Source organism: Prunus mume, linkage group LG2 (assembly GCF_029339155.1).
Source record: "Prunus mume cultivar Tortuosa linkage group LG2, ASM2933915v1, whole genome shotgun sequence".
Classification (NCBI taxonomy): Eukaryota; Viridiplantae; Streptophyta; class Magnoliopsida; order Rosales; family Rosaceae; genus Prunus; species Prunus mume.
This window is the reverse complement of record NC_142699.1, coordinates 45,422,327-45,441,662: the sequence shown is the minus strand read 5'-3', so window position 1 is coordinate 45,441,662 and position 19,336 is coordinate 45,422,327. Positions and strand designations below refer to the sequence as shown.

The 19,336-nt window shown below is 39.2% G+C and overlaps 1 non-coding gene and 1 pseudogene across 1 annotated transcript; both read right to left on the bottom strand.

Annotated features, from left to right (window-relative positions):
• Positions 1-4,961: 4,961 nt before the first annotated feature.
• LOC148920525 (uncharacterized) lies at positions 4,962-14,876 on the bottom strand (annotated as a pseudogene).
• A 2,317-nt stretch (positions 14,877-17,193) lies between these two features.
• Positions 17,194-17,300, bottom strand: LOC148920524 (small nucleolar RNA R71). The gene has a single exon (XR_016124805.1). It is a non-coding gene; the product is annotated as a small nucleolar RNA R71 (small nucleolar RNA).
• Positions 17,301-19,336: the final 2,036 nt, after the last annotated feature.

Here is a 19,336-nt window from a genome sequence, read left to right as displayed (position 1 = left end):
TTTTTGAGTATCTTACCTATGTTTATGTTTTGTAGGTTAAGACAGCAAGAGATCACATTTGATGTAACCACATGCTTGTTAAAAATGATTGGGATAAGAGGAATATGGGCTTAGACAAACCTAATTTAAATACACTCCTTACAGTCCAGTTTCGTAGGTCATCTGCAGGCCCCATTTGTGCAACTTACACAGGTCGGATGAGGAGACATCCTTGATAGAAGCTGTTCCAATGGGTGTCTATTATAACATATCCAAATTTCAGCCCAATTGATAACTCTGAGACCTTAGCACGTCAAAACTGGAACCAAGTTCACAGAAATGTCATGATTGGCTACATCACATCTACATCCCAGAGCCATGTGCCCAGCATGGGCAGCTACATATGGAGTCAATCAGCTCAGAACTCAGAAAGATGAACAAAGTCAAGCTTTCAATAAAGAAATCATAACAGCATGTATTTGGGAAGGAGCAGTTGGAAGGCATAAAAATGGAGCAAGTGGCAAGCATGGGCAGAAGGGAGCAGTTGGGAGCAGCTAAGAGAGGTGTGCTTCACCAGCCAAAGGGGAGGACGAAATTTCTCTCTATAAATAGAAAGCTGCTCTACCATTCAAGGGAGATAGACATGACACATTATTCACTTCATCCATTACTCTCAAACACATCGATTACTCACAAGAGAGAAGAGAGCTGGAGTCATTCCGGGAATTCCTTTGTCGCCATCATCTAGCCTTCTCCTTTATCCTATCTATGTATTTCTTATTGTACTCATAGTTATGTCTAACTAATCCATTTAGTTAGGCTTAGGATGAAGCCCTAAGTCATGAATATTCAATGTTATGGATGATTTTATAGTTAATTGATTTTTGCTTTCATTACTAAGTTGTTAATCTCTAGTTTATTATGTGCTTGATGTATGTTTTCTTGGAGTAGCTAACTAAGATTTTATGCATCTAGTACAGGTTGGGAAGGGGTTTAGATTACCATTCTACTCCTTTCACAAGCAACGATGAATGGCCTAAGAATCATTCAAGGGGTTAATGACCAGGCTGACTAGGACAGATACCATGTTCTAGGACTTGTGTGATTATCATATTCTCAAGGAACTTGATGACTATTGTATGCTTTATTCTAAGTAGATACCATGCTTAGGTTTCATATTAGAGATCACGGTTGTGTAGATACCATGCATATTCACATGCCTTAGAGAACATGCATCCCGCACTAGATACCATGTTTAGCGCGATAATCTATTGTTGATGAAGCTTGAGTCAATTTCTATGCATTCATACTTGGATAGAAGACTAGTGGTAGATCCCAAGGCTCTAACACTCTCAATCTTTGTTTCACAACTTGTTGATTGCCGCCAGTGTTTACTTTGAGCACTTTCATTTCACGTCTTCTTTCATTTCAACAACAAACCCCCATTTCGAAAAAGCGTGTGTGGTGCCAGGATTCTGTCCTAGACCTTGAGTAATTAGCAAGAGGCAATGTTGAATTCGACCTTGCCTTTAGCTAGTTAGTCGCTTTGTTCTATGTTTTTTCTAGCATTCTAAGTAATTTAACTTGGAACCAAGTTACCATTCTCTCGTGGATCGACTGATTTACATAATATACTATAAACGGTCGTTGGCGTGAGAAATAACTAACGCACAAATTAAACCCTATAATTTATGCAATCGTAGTACGAGTAAGTAGGGATCGTTCTATTCCGGGGATTAGGAGGGATGCTAATCAACACAAATTAGACTTATTAAATTGGAAACTAAGTTAAGGGAACAATGATTGGGGGGAAATTGGATGATTTAGAATAAAGTAAAACTGACAACAGCAAACAACTAAGTTGTGAATGAAATATGGATTAAGGGATAGCTAGAGGATTCTTCTCCACACATGGAACATATGCACACAAATCGATCTCCAGTTACTTTTTATAAAGTATGAACGACAAAGCCCCAAATTAATTGTGAATGCACTAATTAACTCTCAGATTTTCCTAAGTTCATTGAATTGGACTCAGCGACGCAATCAAATTATCCTTATCAAGTTCCCTATATGAACAGCATGATAGAGATACATATCAAAGATCATTAAGTTCTATGAAAATCATAAGCCTTGACAAGACAATTGTAACTATGAAAAGCATGATACTCCTGCCAAGAATTTACTTAACGCAATCATGACTAGTGACTTTTACTACTTATGAATATAAGTTCATAACGATTAGGTGAAATTTCCTTATATTCTAGCATCAAATCCTGCATACAAACTAAGTATGCATCCTTAATAAACATGCAAGAATAAGTTCTCAATAAAACAGAAAAGTAAATCACATTCATACTTTATGAAACCATAACTGGAAGTAATCAATTCATGTAAAACATATGTCCATGGCCGAATTCACCTCTAACTAAGAAGAAATTCAGTTACACATGTTCATAATAATTGAAAAGCAATCTAGAATAAACATTTGAACTAATCAAGGGAAGAACTCTGAAAAACCCAATGGATGCAGCAGGTTAAAGCAGCACCAAGTTCTTCTTCTCCCTTTCTCCTTTCTTGCTACGGCACCAAAAGAACTCCCTTCTCCTGCGGCAACCCCTCCTTTATATATGTGGTAGATCTAGGGTAAAAGGGCCCAGCAGAAACCCACGAAATTAGGGTTTTATTTGGCAGATTTCTTTAGGCATTATAGGCCCAATAGAAACCTAATACGAAATTAGGGTTTTAGGTTTCCTAATATGAAATTAATCCCCCCCTTTTCCAGCTGGAATTTAGGTCGAATAGGATTAGGATAAGGTAAAATAAAATAAAATCGATTAGGGTTTTTACTTCCAGAAGCTGATTCTTGAATTAATTTCCCCATCTTTTAGCACATTCCTAGCCTATTCGAACTTCAAAAACGTCCATCCATCTTGGCCCATGCATATGCTATCCATTCCAAGTCCAAAAGCTGCTCTAAAATGCTCCAAAATGCCCTTTCTTGCCAATCTTGCCATTTGGACCTACAATAGTACGAAAATAAGCTAAATCACTCTAATAAATGGGAATTAACTAAGTAAATGCAAAGAAATAAGATAGCAAAGTCGCATAAATATGCTCCTATCAAATTCCCCCACACTTAGCTTCTGCTAGTCCCTAGCAGAACAAAGAAAACAAAACAAAACCTAAACCTTCCAACAATTGCCTCAGGGATTTCCAATGAAACATGACATGTTAAAAATCACTACTCACACAGATTTGAGCTATCCTTACCCTCGAGCTCATACTTAATCACAGTAAACACTCACTAGCTCACATTTAATCAATTAAAACAACATTTGAAAGTGGTAACATGCCTTAGAGAATTCACTCAATTCCTCACCCGATATACTCTCTATTTTCACACAGATTTTCTGACTACACTCCCTATACTAAGTATATGTGAGAAGATTGATGTAAATGTGTAGACTAGCACTCACATATGTTATAACAAAGAAAGCACTTTCTGGAATTATTAATACTAACGTGTATATGATCTCATGAACAGAATGCTACTACTTAGAAGTAGAACCAGGATTCCATAAACTCATACCAATTTCAAACTCCACATCGAAACACATAACAATCAAGATACAAGTCTAAGGGTTGTATTGGGGCTAAGGTATTAGCTAACAAAGAAAGGTTGAGGATAAACAAAGGTTCTTAAAGTAATAGTAAACAGAGCAATGAAATCAACACTTGGAATTCAACTTGTGATTGCAGCACCCAATTTTTAGCACAAATGGGAGATTTATACAACTTTAGGGTCAGATTCACATATCCCTTCTTCTTCTTTTTTCTCTCTTTTTTTTTTTTTTTTTTTTTTGTTTTTTTTTTTTTTTAACAACACTAATCCAAAGGAACAAATCCTTCCCCCACACTTGTTTTTTGTTTTTTTGTTTTTTTCTGCAAATCGTAAATCAAAAGGAATTCCCAACAAGTCATGCTTGACTATTCTTTAAGAACAAGGGTATGGATATTCTTATACTAGGCTTGGTAGGGATAATGCAAGCTAACAAAGAAAATAAGCTAAATAAGGCTTCAAAAGGGTTAAACCTACAATGCATATGCAAGGGATAAGGCTTTTTGGCTCTGATGGTAACTAAACAACTTCATCTTGTTATTTGTTACGCAATCAATTTGATGCTTTGAATGGAACGGGCATGAGTTCTAGTATTTGGAACTAAAGAGATGAAAAAGCATTCTAAGTAGCAACCAAGCAAAGAAATAATGAGATCATGCAACGACTTTAGAAAACAAGAATATCAAGATTAATAACTCTCCAAACAAAGAATAGGCTCAAGTCTCTAGGGTTGTAGCGTTAGTTTGAGTTCCTTCCTTCCAGCATGTTACAAAAACAGATGATCTTTTTTTTTTTTTTTTTTTTGGTGTGTGATGACATGTGAATTCGTAATTGACAACTATAACTAAGTATTAACCAAAGAGCATATCAGACTTCCACCCATGTTTGTAACTTTCTTTAAAAGTCATGCAATTAAAAACCAAATCCTCATCATTGTGTTGGAAGGTACTCTAAGACACAAACAAACAACAAAAACGACTCTTGACTCTTTTGGTTTTTTTTTTTTTTTTTTTAATTTTAAATAAAGCACGAAAACACTTTTTAAAACAGTGAATAACAACATTAATAGTGATAGGTGGTGAATTTTGAAAATAAATCACGAAAAGCACTCTGTTTACCCCCCCACACTTAAACTAAACATTGTCCTCAATGTTTCAAAAGAAAACTTTAAACAAGAAAGCAATGAGAGACAACTAGCAAACAAGACAATCATAGCAAAGTAAAAATAATAAAGAGAAGAGTAAAAGAGAGCAAATCTGGTTGTAGAGCCCGGAGATTCCGTTGTCTTTCTATTTGAACACATGGGTTGCCTCCCAAGAAGCGCTTGCTTTAACGTCTTCCAGCCGGACGGTACTTCCCTTTAAGCTTCACTAGGGCCAATGGCATGGAGGGGTACATCCTCCACTACATGCTCCTCAAAAGACTCATAGTATGGCTTCAAACGGTGTCCATTCACTTTGAATTCATGTCCTGTCTTAAAACTTTGAATTTGGACTGCACCATAGGGAAAAACATTAGTAACAACAAAAGGACCAATCCATTTAGAACGCAACTTACCCGGAAACAAACGAAGGCGAGAGTTGAAAAGTAACACTTTCGCCTACAGAAAACGTTTTACTACGAATCATCTTGTCATGGGCAGCCTTTGTTTTCTCCTTGTAAATATGAGCGTTCTCATAAGCTTCAGTCCGAATTTCCTCAAGCTCATTCAATTGCAATTTCCTATGAAGTCCAGCGCATCAATGTTCATGTTGAAAGTCTTGACTGCCCAATGTGCACGATGCTCCAACTCAACTGGAAGATGGCATGGTTTCCCATAAATGAGCCGAAAAGGAGACATTCCAATTGGTGTTTTGTAGGCGTACGATATGCCCACAATGCATCATTCAAACGCAAGCTCCAATCCTTTCGAGTTGGTCCAACTGTCTTTTCCAAGATCTGCTGATTTCCGGTTGGAAATCTCTTCGGCTTGTCCACTTGTTTGGGGATGATAAGGTGTTGAAACCTTATGCGTGACATTATACTTCTTAAGTAGTGCCTCTATGGTCCGATTACAAAAGTGAGAGCCCCCATCACTTATAAGTACTCGTGGCATTCCAAATCTTGCAAATATGTTAGTTTTAATAAAATCTGCAACCACTTTGGAATCATTGGTACGGGTGGCTTTTGCTTCCACCCATTTTGAAACATAATCCACAGCAAGTAGGATATAATTAAAACCATGAAGAAGGAAAAGGCCCATGAAATCAATACCCCAAACATCAAAAAATCTCAATAAAAGATAGGGGTTTGTGGCATTTGATCTTGCACCTATATTGCCCGCTCTTTGACAACGATCACAAGTCATACAAAAATTCTAGCATCCTTAAAGATAGTAGGCCAATAAATCCACATTCTAAAACCTTAATGTCGTTGTGTACCAAAGTGACCCCACATGCATAAGTGTGATGAAGGTTAAGATTGAATTAAACTCAGAATCATGCACACATCTACGAATAATTTGATCAGGCAATATTTCCACAAATAAGGGTCATCCTACACATAAACCGTGCAATTTTTTAAGTTTATCATGCAGCCTAGTTATGGTGCTTGGAACTTGTTTAGACACAATATAATTCACAATATCAGCATACCATGGCTCACTTACCTCAATGGTCAGCAATTGTTCATCCGGGAATGCCTCTGGAATAGGTAGAAGGTCTTCTTCATGTACCAAACGGCTCAAGTGGTCAGCCACTACATTTTCACATCCTCGCTTGTCCCTAATTTCACGCCAAACTCCAAGAAGAAGCATCCAAATGAATAAGCCTTGGTTTGGCTTCTTTCAGTAAGTACTTCAAAGCTGCATGGTCGAGTAAATTATAACTTTAGTACAAAGTAAATAAGAACGAAACTTATCTAAAGCAAACACAACAGCAAGAAGTTCTTTTCGTGGTAGAGTATTCAATTGAGCATCATTCAAGGTTCGGGATGCGAGTAGATGACGGTGGCTTCTTGTCCTTCCGTTGTCCCAAAACAGCCCCTAAAGCATAATCTGATGCATCACACATAAGCTCGAATCTAAGGCTCCAACTGTGGAACAATGATAGGTGCTGGTTAACAATTCTTGAGGTGATTGAACGCTCTTCTCACATTCGCTATTGAACACAAATGGCACATCCTTTGTAGAAGTCGCACAAGGGTGTTGAAATCTTCGAGAAATCTTTGATAAAACGCCTATAGAATCCTGCATGTCCAAGGAAAGAACGAACCTCTCTCACCGAAGTGGAGAGGGTAAGTGGCGTACAAGACCTATTTTTGATTTATCAACTTCAATTCCTTTTCAAACTATATGTCCTAAAACTATGCCTTGTTTTACCATGAAGTGACATTTTTCCCAATTTAAAACAAGGTTGGTTTCAATGCAACGTTTTAATATCAACGTGAGATTAGTTAAACTGAAACGACCTGACCAAATTCCACTTTGGAATCGCCGGGTCGAATCCTGTGCACCAAAGGCTCAGTCGAAATGACAAAAATGCCCTGGAAGCGATAACACAAACTCTGGGCTCCTATCTCGTGGTGCGCAATCGTAGAAAATCATAAATTTGCTACGTGCACCTTCGAGGGATCAAGCCACACGTAGTTCTTTCCTCCCTGGACCTATAATCAATTTGTTTTATCGTGAAACCCCACTCTAGGGTGACATTTTAGAGATCCGACTCCGCTTTACGATCTGTCAAATACTATATTGATCCTCGAATTACCTAGATCAACATACTTGAAAAATAACTACGATCAAAGCGGTTCAAACATAGTGAACCCGAATCGCACAAAGAGGGCGAGATCCGCTCGGGTTCAAACGATATCCGAATTAAGATCCGCGAATCCTACGCGCTGTGAGGACTATGAGATCATTCTAGGATTGATTGTGGTCCCCATCTTATGCGCCACGCCACACACGCCGGGCGCAGGCAGTAAAGCGATAACGCCGCCGAAAATCTCAACATCTCGGCTCAAGACTCTATCCTGTAAAACACCCTATTTGGAGCCACTTTTGTTCTTGGACCAACCCCAAAAAGTGGCCGGAAATGGCTGGAACAGTGACTCAAAACCGGCTGAAACCTAACTCAAATCGAGCTATTTACGCTAGAAATTTTGAAATCCTACCCAACCAGCAGCTAGAGCATGAAAATAGCCAGAAAACCATACCTCACTCGTCCGATTTGGTGGCCGGACGACGGAGAACGAACGCTGGAAGTTCTGTCAAAATCGTCCAGCGCCGCTGTTTGGCTGTTTCGCGACTATGGCGGCGGATCATGGCGGCGAAGGGCTGGGGCTAAGAGGGAAGTTTCGTGGTTCATTTGGCACTGGTATTGCCTGAATCGGGGTCGGAGCTGAGAAAATCAGCTCAGAAAGTTGGCTCCTTCCTTTGCCCGAAACCCAGAAAAATCTGGGTTTATAAACTGAACTTCGAAATATTTACGGTTATGCCACTGAACTTTGCTGATCAGAACTCCTTCGTTACAATTCCGATTTGAGTCCACTACAAGTCTACGAATTTCGCTTGTCACGCGCTTTCACTAGAACGGTACAAACTAAAATCCCCAAATTCCTTCCTGATCAAAAAGTCAACTTTTAAACTAATAAAATATTCTAGGGTATTTTAGTCTTTTTTCAAATAAAATAGTTAAATATTAATTTTAGGTTTGGGTTGTTACAATCTTCCTTTATAAAATTTCCGTCCTCTAAAATTTACTTTCCCTCTAACGGAGGGGGCCTACTGCTACCTCTGGTTTCAAGCCTGTCCCTCTCAAGATCGAGACTCACTACTTGCATCTCAATAATCAGATCTATAGGGTAATCAATAAAACTGAGGTCATACATTTATATCCCAATACCTGAGCAGCTAAGGAAATATAAAATCAAAAGATCGCTAATTTATCAATTTCATAGACTTAAAACTCACGCCGTAACTGATAATCAACTAAAACCCCTTTTTTTTCCTCTCGGAAAGTATCTGACACTGCTAACGCTAAAGTACAAAAGACTAATTTGCCCTTCTTAATCAGAATTAATCAATGCAGCGATTTCTACCAAAATTGCAGAGTCTCCCTCGTGAATCCGAGCATTCCAAAAATATTCGGCTCTAAAAATGGAATATATATATATATATATATATAACTCATCTCGCCAAAGATGCATTAAATCATATCCAAATAATCAAGCATCAGAATATTTTGGCCTCGCCACCAACAATTCCTAATAAATCAATCTGCTAATAAATTCATCTCAACTTCATGATCAACAAAGATACTCGCAATTCAACATGCTAACTTGTGCATTCTTATTCATGCATGACTTATCAAATAATAATTCTATCAAAAATACCAATATAACTCATCATGTTCGATGTCACTACGGACTCAGAGACATCCGTCAACTGACCGACCACAGAATTTTCTCGCTCCTACGGTCTAGATAACAAGATTCGTGGGGCAAATATATTTAATACCATATCCAATAATAACAATTAAAATCATAGATAAATTAAAACAAACCTGGATTAAGAGAAAATATAAAGCTCTGAATATCTTTATATCGACTCACTTAAGATTTATAAATAAACATATATGTGTATATATATATATATATATATGTTTGTAAAACAATTGTGATATGAAGCAAATAGTGGTAATCAGATAAAATCCTTAATTTAGTTTAAAACATCTCAAAACTGAAATTTTCCACCTAGGCATACCTCCCCATAATCGATCCAGTCAATTCCCGATATCCATCAATTCTCGATAATCAATTCCTGGCAGTCTCGAGGATACAAAATCAACCCAGCCGCAATCGATATCCCCATTACACTTCTGCGTGTCTTGTGACACAAAGTCAACCCGAGCCGCAATCGCGTGACTCAGGACCGAGTCACCTGATTCGCAAACCGGGCAGTTCTGAGACAACCTCTCAATCCGGAAGCCGCACTCGCACTACACGGCCAAAGGCCCCGAACTCGTGGGGCAAAATAATCGATCAGACATCGGTGATCACACGGTTCAGCGCCCCCAACTCGTGGAGCAAAATAACCGCCTCAAGGCAATCGGGGTATCCTATGGTGGGTTTGAAAACCATAATATGTTGTTTACATAAACTTTCAATAAACTGGTTTTCCACTGAACATAAAATATATCCATATATATATATATATATATACACACACCAAAATCTGATGAAAACCAAAAATTAAATTTCTTCCTTTTCAACTCCTGAATCTATGCATCAATTACTTAGCTAGTTGGTTAACCACCTTACTCTCTGCTGAGCATATCATTCCAATAAAAAATTTATACCCTTACAACACAATTAATCACATAAACAAATATAAAGGTGATGAATAAACCGATAATTAAATACTGATCTTGCTAAACCTCAGTTCTCAACATATAAGCATATAATAACGGGTATAACAAATTTTTTTCAACCTCAACAAATTTTTCAAATCCTTCTGGATATCTGTTTTCTCAGTCACACCAATGCAATAAAATAAAATAACATAATAAAATAACAATTGGAATAAAACAACCTAATAATTGTCCAGATTCAAAATACGGATGCACAAGTAATGCAAAGGTTCAAGGTGAAGTTAACCTAATGCTCGATACCATTGAACGACTGACCTCAAATTCCACTTTTAATCCGCCTCAACTCGGCAAAATCGACACCTAGTGCCTACGCGGGTCGAATGACAAAAATGCCCCGAAGTTTATAACACAAACTCGGGCTCTATCTCTGGCTGCGCCGTAATCGAGGCTGCCTACGCACTTTCTTCCTCGAGGGATCGCTTACACGTAGTTCTTTCTCCGCTCCACTCTATAACCGTTTGTTTTTCATCAGAAACCCCACTTGGCTTAGGGCGACATTTCGAGTATCCGGACTCGCTTTACGATCCATCAAATACTATACGATCCTGAATTACCTAGATCAACATACTTGAAAATAACTACGATCAAACGGTTCAAACATAGTGAACCCGGAAATCGTGACAAGAGGCTAGATCCGCTCGGGTTCAAACGATATCCGAATTAAGATCCGCAATCCTACGCCGCGCTCGTGAGGACTAGGAGATCATTCTAGGACTGATTGTGGTCCCCATCTTACTGCCCACGCGGCCACACACGCTGGCAACAAGTGGTATGCAAAGCATAACGTCACGGAAAATCTCAACATCTCGGCTCAAGACTCTATCCTACGTGAAACACCCTATTTGGAGCCACGCTTGTTCTTGACCAACCCCAAAAAGTGGCCGAAATGGTCGAACAGGACTAAACCTATTGAACCTAACTCAGAATCGAGCTATTTACGCTAGAAATTTCTGAAATCCTACCCAACCAGCAGCTAGAGCATGAAAAATAGCCAGAAAACTATACCTCACTCGTCCGATTTGGTGGCCGGACGACGGAGAACTAACGCTGGAAGTTCTCAAAAAATCGCCCGCCGCTTTGTTTGGCTGTTTCCGACTATATGGCGGATCATGGCGGCGGCGGGTCAGTTGAAGAGGAAGTTCGTGGTTCATTTTCGGCACCGTATTGCCTGAATCGGGGTCGGAGGAGAAATCAGCTCAGAAAGTTGGCTCTTCGCTCAAACCTGAAAAGATCTGCTATAAAACTGAACTCGAAAATATTTACAAGATGCCTGTTTGAACTTCTTTTGATCGAATCCTTCGTTAGAATTCCGATTTGAGTCCACTACAAGTCTACGAACTCGCTTGGTCGCGCTCTACGCAACGGTACAACTAAAATCCCCAAATTCCTTCCCGATCAAAAAGTCAACTTTTTAAACTATATGTCCTAAAATATGCCTTAGGGGTATTTACCATGAAGTGACATTTTTCTCAAATTTAAAACAAGGTTGGTTTAAATATTGCAACGTTTTAATATCAACGTTTGAGATTAGTTACATAAACAGCCATCAAAAGAGTCACCAAAGACACTAAAATCATCCATGAAAACCTCAATAATCTTCTCAACGAAATCGGAAAAGATACTTACCATGCATCTTTGAAAGGTGGCTGGTGCATTACATAAACCAAATGGCATTCGTCGATAAGCAAAAGTACCAAACGGACAAGTAAAAGTAGTCTTTTCTTGGTCATCTGGGGCTATAATAATCTGATTATATCCCGAATAGCCATCAAGAAAGCAATAAAAAGAATGACCGGCTAACCTTTCAAGCATTTGATCAATGAACGGCAAAGGGAAGTGATCTTTCCTTGTGGTGGCGCTGAGCTTCCTATAATCAATGCAAACTCTCCAACCTGCTTGGATACGAGTGGGGACAAGTTCATTCTCTTCATTTTTTACCACAGTGACTCCTGATTTCTTTGGTACAACTTGAACCGTGAAACCCAACGACTATCCGAAATTGGGTAAATGACCCCACAATCAAGAAGCTTAATGATCTCCTTTTTCACAACTTCCATCATTGGAGGGTTGAGTCGGCGCTGAGCCTCTCGAGTTGGTTTAGCCCCCTCCTCTAGAAGTATGCGATGCATGCATGTTGTAGGACTAAGTCCCTTGATGTCGGCTAAAGTCCATCCAATAGCTGTTTTGTACTCTTGCAACACCCGAACTAGTTTTTCCTCCTCCACTGCCGTGAGTGATGAAGAGATTATGACAGGCAAAGTCTCTTTATCTCCCAAGAAGACATACTTCAAATGATTCGCTAACGGTTTAAGCTCGAGAGTGGGTGCCCTGAATCACCGAAGGTAACAACTTGTTAGTAGAAACGGGAATTGGGATTGGGATTGGAGACTTACCAACATATTGTGGCAGTGACTCAAGGGCAGCCACCATCTCGCCAATTTCTTCATGATTAGGTTCGGCCCCATTTTTGATGAGTTCAATTCCCTGAACAATGGTGGTTTCAAGGACATCCCTATCTAGGGATTCGAGATATTCCTGCGCCAAAGAATCAAATGCATCAATAGAGAAACAGGAGTGATCATCAATAGGGTACCTTATAGCTTCAGAAATATTGAAATCAATGATATTGCCATCAAATTCCATTGTCAACGTCCCCTTGAACACATCGATCTTTGTTTTCATAAAAGGTCGCCCAAGTAAGATTGGCAATGGTGTAGAATGGGCCGAATCCTCCATCTCAAGCACATAAAAATCTGCTGGAAATATCAAGTGGTTAACCTGCACCAAAACATCTTCCAAAACTCCTTTCGGATATGCATTAGAACGATCGGCTAATTGAATTATAACGCCATCATTTTTAAGCTCTCCTAAGTTCATAGATGCATAAATAGAGTATGGCATGACATTAATGGAAGCACCTAAATCTAACATGGCATGTTCAAACTTGGTGTTACCAATAACACAAGGGATTGTGAAACTACCTCGATCTTTGATTTAGGTGGCAGTGCGCAAAAATCATGAAACATTCTCACTTACCCTTACCACTTCTTTGTTTGAAATCCTCCTCCTTGTTGTACAAAGCTCTTTCAAGAATTTAGCATATCTTGGAACTTGCTTTATTGCGCCAAGAAGTGGGATATTGACTTGTACCTTCCTGAAAGTCTCTAAGATGTCTTTTTCATTCTCTTCTTTCTTAGATTGCATAAACCTGCGAGGGAAAGGCACATTTGGTGGGATAGGGTTAGAATGAGTTGAATTTGGAACAACCTTACCTGAGTTTGGTTGTGTAGGAGCTTTGGGGGACTGCAGCAAGGGTTGTTCCTCCCTTGCCGTGGCTTTGTCCACCTCCTTCTCTTTGAGCAGCAGCTTTTGTTTCTTTTGGGCTTTGTTTGACATTTTGGGATTGGTTCCAATCTCTTTACCACTCCTCAAGATGATAGCTTTAGCCGTTTCAAAACCTCCTTTTGGATTGACAATGGTTGAGCTAGGTAGTTTGCCTTCTTCTCTAAACTGTCCCATGAACTCCGCCATCTGCCCAATTTGCTTCTTCACTTCGCTCATCTCTTTGGCTTGATTTTGTAAACCCTGAGTCAAAGAAGTTAGTACTTTAAGCATTTGATCATTATCCAATGGCGAACCTGAATTTGATTGGGCAGTTTGTGGTTGAGGCTGTGGTGGTGCGAACGGCCTTTGATAGAGCCCTGGAGGTGGCTGTCTATATCCGCCTTGTTGTTGTTGAGGCTCCCTCCACTTCAAATTTGGATGATCTCTCCAGCCCGGATTGTAGGTGTTTGAAAACGGGTCATACCTAGGTTGATTTTGGCCTTGATAACCTACATTGGCACTTTCCCATCCCCATTCTCTATTAATTGAGGACATTGATCAGTGGGGTGTCCATGCATAGAGCACACGCTACAAGTGGTCTGTACTTTGCACTTTGGATCCTTCAACAACCTGCGAAATAAGAGTAGAGAGATTAGCCATTTGAGATTGAAGTTCCGAAATAGCACTTACCTCATTAACCGGACTTGGCCGTGTATGATCTCTCCCTCCAACTCCTTCGTATTGTTGTGCATTCAAAGCTCGGTTTGCTATTAAGATCTTCGCAGCAACTGGTGTTTTGTCAACCAAAGCACCTCCCGCCGAAGCATCAAGCATTTGTCTCTCCAGTGGAAGTAGTCCTTCATAGAAATATTGAATTAAAAGCTCTTCCTTCATTTGATGTTGTGGGCAGGATGCAACTAACGTCTTAAAACGCTCATAGTACCCTGGAAAGGATTCTCCCGGGCCTTGTTGAATTTCCACTAATTTTCTTCCTCAAAAGAATGACTCTTGAAGTTGGGAAGAATTTCTCTAAGAATGCTTTCTTCATACTTTCCCAAGAAGTGACGGTTCCAGGTGCTAGTTCATAGAGCCAATCTTTAGCCTTGTCCATAAGAGAGAATGGGAAGGCTTTCATCTTCAAAATATTCCCATCCACGTTAATGGGTGTCATACTTGAACATACTACTTCAAATTCCTTCAAATGCTTGTTTGGATCTTCCATGGACAGCCCATGGTATTTGGGAATGTGATGTAGCAAACTTGACTTCAATTCAAACTCATCGGTCTTACCTGCAGCTGCCCAGGGTATTGAATGCAAAGAGGGACTGCAGTGTCCAATCCTGAGGCTGAAAGTTCCTTGATTGTTCGATTGTCTACAGCCATGTCTTGTTCCTCTTCCAAGTCCGTTTCAGCTTCAGATTCAGGTTCGGAACTAGAACTAGAGGGATTGAGTTCTGGCTGCTTCCTCTTCCTTCTCAAAGTTCGCTCAAATCGCCGTCAAAGTCCAATATGTGCGCACGAACAGGGTGTGAACTTCGAGTCATAAACTAGTACCTAAAACAAAGAAAACAAAACAAAACAAAATCAGAAACACAAGAAAAACGAAAACAAAAGGAAGATTAGCAATTTTGCTAATCCCCGGCAACGGCGCCAAAATTTGGCGTGAGAAATAACTAACGCACAAATTAAACCCTATAATTTATGCAATCGTAGTACGAGTAAGTAGGGATCGTTCTATTCCGGGGATTAGAAGGGATGCTAATCAACACAAATTAGACTTATTAAATTGGAAACTAAGTTAAGGGAACAATGATTGGGGGGAAATTGGATGATTTAGAATAAAGTAAAACTGACAGCAGCAAACAACTAAGTCGTGAATGAAATATGGATTAAGGGATAGCTAGAGGATTCTTCTCCACACATGGAACATATGCACACAAATCGATCTCCAGTTACTCTTTTATAAAGTATGAACGACAAAGCCCCAAATTAATTGTGAATGCACTAATTAACTCTCAGATTTTCCTAAGTTCATTGAATTGGACTCAGCGACGCAATCAAATTATCCTTATCAAGTTCCCTATATGAACAGCATGATAGAGATACATATCAAAGATCATTAAGTTCTATGAAAATCATAAGCCTTGACAAGACAATTGTAACTATGAAAAGCATGATACTCCTGCCAAGAATTTACTTAACGCAATCATGACTAGTGACTTTCACTACTTATGAATATAAGTTCATAACGATTAGGTGAAATTCCCTTATATTCTAGCATCAAATCCCTGCATACAAACTAAGTACGATCCTTAATAAACATGCAAGAATAAGTTCTCAATAAAACAGAAAAGTAAATCACATTCATACTTTATGAAACCATAACTGGAAGTAATCAATTCATGTAAAACATATGTCCATGGCTTCGAATTCACCTCTAACTAAGAAGAAATTCAGTTACACATGTTCATAATAATTGAAAAGCAATCTAGAATAAACATTTGAACTAATCAAGGGAAGAACTCTGAAAAACCCAATGGATGCAGAGGTTCCGCACCAAGTTCTTCTTCTCCCTTTCTCCTTTCTTGCTACGGCACCAAAAGAACTCCCTTCTCCTGCGGCAACCCCTCCTTTATATATGTGGTAGATCTAGGGTAAAGGGCCCAGCAGAAACCCACGAAATTAGGGTTTTATTTGGCAGATTTCTTTAGGCATTATAGGGCCCAATAGAAACCCACAAATTAGGGTTTTTAGGTTTCCTAATATGAAATTAATCCCCCTTTTCCAGCTGGAATTTAGGTCGAATAGGATTAGGATAAGGTAAAATAAAATAAAATCAGTTAGGGTTTACTTCCTGTAAGCTGATTTTGAATTAATTTCCCCATCTTTTTAGCACATTCCTAGCCTATTCGAACTTCAAAAACGTCCATCCATCTTGGCCCATGCATATGCTATCCATTCCAAGTCCAAAACTGCTCTAAAATGCTCCAAAATGCCCTTTCTTTCCAATCTTGCCATTTGGACCTACAATAGTACGAAAATAAGCTAAATCACTCTAATAAATGGGAATTAACTAAGTAAATGCAAAGAAATAAGATAGCAAAGTCGCATAAATATGCTCCTATCATTCGTGCACTTGCGAGAATTAAAGTTGTTGTTTTTAATAACTCATTTTAGTTGTTAGGAATTGAATCAACAAGTTTTTTGGCGCCGTTGCCGGGGAACCGGTAACGTTGGTGCTATAGTTAGATTACTTTGATTGTTTTGTTTTGTTTGTTTCATTTGTTTCTTTTCGTTGGTTTTTCTTTTAGTATTCAGTTTTTGTATTTTGTTATTATCTCCATTGAAAGCACTGAATTGAGTTCCTTGGTGTGTGCATGTCCGAATCGACCAGAGCAAAGTTCACTCGAGCCACTTTCACCAAGAACCGCATACGCCATTTGGTTTGAGGAGGAATTATAGTTCTTCAAGCACGATTCTAAAAGTTCCGAATCTGAAGGTTCAAGCACGATGGCAGAGATTCCGAACAACAACAATAATGTTGAAGGAGGTGGTGCGCTTGTTGTCCAACCTCGGAAACCCCTGCGTGAGTTTTCCATTCCCAAAGTCATCGATCAACCTTCGTGCATCGTCTATCCTCAACTCACAGTTGACAGGTTTGAGCTTAAAAGTGGTATGATTCATCTTCTTCCAACTTATCATGGCCTTGATGATGAGCAGATTAAGATGAGACTATTCCCATTCAGTTTAAAAGATAAAGCTAAGTCTTGGTTATACTCTTTGCCTAATGCTTCAATTCATGCTTGGGAAGAGCTTTCTAATAAGTTTTTGCAGAAATTCTTTCCGGCTCAAAAGACTAACAAGATTAGAAAGGAAATCCTTGGTTTCACACAAAAGGAAGGAGAAGCTTTTCATGAATGTTGGGAGAGGTACAAGGAGATGATAAGTTCTTGCCCACACCACAACATAGAGAGTTGGATGCAAATGCAATCTTTCTATGAAGGTTTGCTTGATTCCGAAAGGATGATGGTAGATGCAACAAGTGGAGAAGGATTGATGAACAAAACAGCAGAGGAGGCTTTAACTCTCTTTGAATCCTTGAGTGCTAACTCTCAACAATGGAGTCACAATAAAGGAAGAGGAGCTCCTATGAAAGCTGTGGTCTCTGAGGTAAGTACTAATAATGAGATTGCTGCAAAACTTGATGTTATGTGTTCTTTGCTTCAACAGCAGTGATCGCCTCTAGGAAACAAAGTGGAAGTTCAAGACCAATCTTTTGCAGAGCACATGCTAGAACAAGCAAATGCCCTTCAAGCAAGGAATCCTAATAATGATCCTTACTCAAACACGTACAATCCGGGGTGGAGAAATCATCCTAATTTCAAGTAGAGCAATAACTCAAATGTTCAACAATCTCAAGGACCTCCCCCAGGATTTCAAATACAACAAAGGCAATTCCAGCAAGCTCCCCAACAAGTGCAAGAGCAAAGGGGTAATCAAATGGGAGAATTGCAAGACATGTTCAAGAAGTTCATGGGGCAACAGATGCAAACCAATCAGAATCTTCAAAATGCAGTGAACAAACTAGAAGTGCAAGTTGGGCAGATTGCATCCTCCATGAGCAATAGAGCATCCGGAACTTTCCCAAGCCAAACAGAGGTGAATCCAAGGCATCAAGAGCATGCTTAAGCAGTACACATCTTGAGAAGTGGTAAACAAGTTGATAACAAGGTTGGAGATGTCAATGAAGAGCAAGAAGATGGAGAAAACGTGGAGATCATTCAGCCACCACATGGGCAGCCCACAGCTTCCAACAAACAGCCCCTCAATGCTCCAGGAAAGAGCACAGGCCCTAAGGTATCATCTAATGCTAATCAAGTTCCAATTTCAACTAATACTTTTAGGCCTATTGCACCCTTTCCTAGCAGGTTATCAAAGTCAAAGAAAGATCAAGGCTTGGATGAGATAATGGAAACATTCAAGAAGGTGCAAATCAACATCCCATTGCTCAGATTCCAAAGTATGCAAAATTTTTGAAGGATCTATGCACTAACAAGAGGAGATTCAAAGAGCATGAACAAGTTGCATTGAGTGAAGAGGTAAGTGCAGTGTTACAAAGAAAGCTACCTCCAAAGCTAAAGGATCCAGGTTCGTTTTCTATACCTTGCATAGTTGGTGATTTTAAGTTTCAAAAAGCTTTGCTTGATCTTGGTGCTTCTATAAACCTTATGCCATATCATGTTTATGAAAAAACTTAACCTTGGTGAGTTGCAAGCCACATCTGTGAGCATTCAATTGGCAGATAGAACTATTAGGTACCCTAAGGGCATTCTAGAAGATGTTTTGGTGAAAGTGGAAGAGCTAATTTTGCCAGCAGATTTCATTAAAAAGGTTGGTGTTGGAAATGGAAGAAGCACCAATTCATGACAATCATTACCACTCATTCTAGGTCTGCCATTCATGGCAATCTGTGCTATTGATGTGAAGAAGGGTACATTGACCATGAACGTGTTTGATGAGACAATAGCATTCAAAGTGTTTGCAAATCATAATATTTAAAAGCCTCCAAGTTTCCAAGTGATGAGCATGAAGTTTTCCAGCTTGATGCAATTGATACTATGGTGAAAGAAGCACTGCCAATGAGTTATTTGGAGCCCATTGAAGCATGCATTACACAAAGCATAAGGAAAGAAGAAGTGGACAGCTTAGAGGCTGTGATATCTCCTTTACTTCTTGAGCTTGTTTGCAGCATGGATAGCTACATAGAAGTTGGAAAGAGGTATGCAAACCAATTTGAATCATTACCCTACCTACTAATAAGGTTTTACCTTCTATTGTGCAGCATTACGAGCAAACAAAATTTCCAAAATCCTTGTCAAAAAGAATTAAAGGAATTGCCAAAACACCTTAAATATGCCTATTTAGATGAAAATAAGACTCTACCTGTTATCATTGCCTCACATCTGAACCAAATGATGAGAAAAAGCTTTTGAGAGTTCTAAAA